This window comes from Chenopodium album, chromosome 22, assembly GCF_948465745.1.
Source record: "Chenopodium album chromosome 22, dcCheAlbu1.1, whole genome shotgun sequence".
Classification (NCBI taxonomy): Eukaryota; Viridiplantae; Streptophyta; class Magnoliopsida; order Caryophyllales; family Amaranthaceae; genus Chenopodium; species Chenopodium album.
Window position 1 is genome coordinate 16,788,443 of NC_137855.1, and position 2,275 is coordinate 16,790,717.

The window sequence follows — 2,275 nt, forward strand, 5'->3', positions numbered from 1 at the left end:
GAGTTTCTCATTAAATAGGCCAAATGACCCCAATAAATTCTTCTAATTGGTAGTTGGAGTATTTTAGCGTTGTGGTGGGTGGTTTTAGGTGGGTAGTGGGGTGGTTCTCTTAGGAAGGGTTTAGTCTGGGCGGGTTAACACTACCACAAAAATGGGAATAAGCAACACACGATATAAAACAGTCAAGTTGGATAGGCGATCTCTAGCATTTTACAGATCGCCTAAGTAAGATGAGCGTTTTGTAAGTTGAAACTTATAGAGCGCCTCCCTTACTTAACCGTTATATATGATTTATCATTATTTTAATATAAAAGTGGCTTTAAAATATAGAGCGCCTGTCACAGTTAACAGCTCTCTTCACCGTACCAAAAACATAATAATAAAAAAAGTTAAAAATTAGTTAAATAATAATAATAAAAAAAACTGAAAAAAAAAGAGAACCCTACAACTCATTTTGGCAATCAGCCGTTTTCACTCCCATTCCCCTCAGAAAATTTTTGTTTCTCTCACCTCCTTCTCCTCTCTTCTTCTTCAGATCTTATTTTTGTTGAATGAACCGATGAACAAGGAGCCTTTCATCCTCTTCTAGGCCACCATAGAATCGCCTACTCAACATTCACCATTGATGTTTCCATTAGCCAGTAACGAAGTGATGAACAAGGAGCCTCGCGTCCTCGTCCTTAGCCTTGCGTCCTCCTTCTTTAGCCAGTAACGAAATGATGAACAGGGAGTCTCACCATTGATGATTTTTGTCCTTTTATTCGATGTACATTTTCCGATTATATTCTATTTCTGATTTCGGTTTTCATTTTAAATTTTCGTTTTTATCCTTAATTATTTTAGCCATCTAATTTGAGTAATTTCTAATTTTTCATCTTTAAATTTGTTTTAATTTTCAATTATATTAGATTTGAAATTTCTGATGTTCATTTTAAAATTACAGTAGATCTAAAGTTTCCTTTTGGTGCGATATGTTCGGATTTCGTGCACCGATGGTCATGGGTGTTTGGTGCGGTTTATGTATTTTGTGCGCCGATGGTGGCCGGAAGGCTGAAAGCGTTGCTGTAATGGTTGCAGGTTAGTTTCTAGTTCTTCATTTTTTATACTTCGTTTATTTAGTTATTTTTTTTGTTAAATTTTATACGTCGTATTTAGTTTCTTAACTGGATTGTTTGAACATGAAACATGTATGAGTGACACATTATGAGCTGGATTTATTTGGTTTGTGAAATAAAATTGAACTGGGTTTAAATGATTTTGCTGTGAGATGAGACTTTATGTTGTAATTAAAATTATATTAAGATCTATTTTTTTTGGGGTAGATTCTGGGTTTTGAATGAGTCAATTAATTATATTGCAATTATAGTCAATTATATGGGTTTCTAGCAAGGACGTGATTGAAGTTGTATAAAATTCATTTTAAATTACATTGCAATTAAAGTCTTATCATTCGTTGTTACATTTTTTTTTACAGATATTAGAGTGGAAATTTGCTTGACAACTGCGGGCTTGATGTTATCGGCTTAATCACTTGTACGAGTAGTATTTTATACTTGTAATGTAAATATCTTGTAAGGAATTTAGTTATTGTAATTGAAATATTTGTAAAAATTTTAAAGTAATATATTGTTATTGTTACGTTGTTTTAATTATTATGGACAAATTATTATTATTATTATTATTATTATTATTTAATAATAATAATATAATTTTTTTTTAAAAAAAAGGAAGGAAAAGAGAGCGCCTATCTGTGGTAGGCGTTCTCTATTTATATAGTTACAGAGCGCTTATCCTAAGATGACAGCTCTATTTTGCTTGTTTTTTTATTTTCTTTGTACCTAGAATATGAAGCGCCTATCTTAGACAGGCGATCTCTATTGTGTTAGATATAGAACGCCTCAAAGAGGCGTTCTGTAGACTTTATAGGGCACCCCCTCAGAAGAACGCCTCTGAGGCGTTCTATATTGCTTGTTTTAGGCGTTCTGTATTCCTATTTTTGTAGTAGTGTAAGGTTAGGTGGGGTGGGGTAGGTTAAGGTGGTGGGTCTGGGTCTGGTTTGGTTAGGGTTAGAAGATGGGTCTGGTTCGATGAGAGTAAGTGGTGGGGCTAGAGTGGTGGTGGTGTACTAGTGTTTTCGGGTAGTTAGGTGGGGGTAGGGTTGACAATGGGTTTTCAGGTGGTTGGAGGTGGTGATAGGTCGTGCCGGTGGTGGGGCAGCCTGTTTTTTTTTTATTACAACATTTTCCGACAGAATTTTCGTCAGAAACATTCAACA

General features: G+C 34.7%; 1 long non-coding RNA gene across 1 annotated transcript; it reads left to right on the forward strand.

The window, feature by feature from the left end:
• The first annotated feature begins 454 nt into the window (after window positions 1-454).
• Window positions 455-1,649, forward strand: LOC145606093 (uncharacterized). The gene is made up of 3 exons (XR_014105209.1): window positions 455-766; window positions 944-1,077; window positions 1,475-1,649. It is a non-coding gene; the product is annotated as an uncharacterized LOC145606093 (long non-coding RNA).
• The last annotated feature ends 626 nt before the right edge of the window (window positions 1,650-2,275 follow it).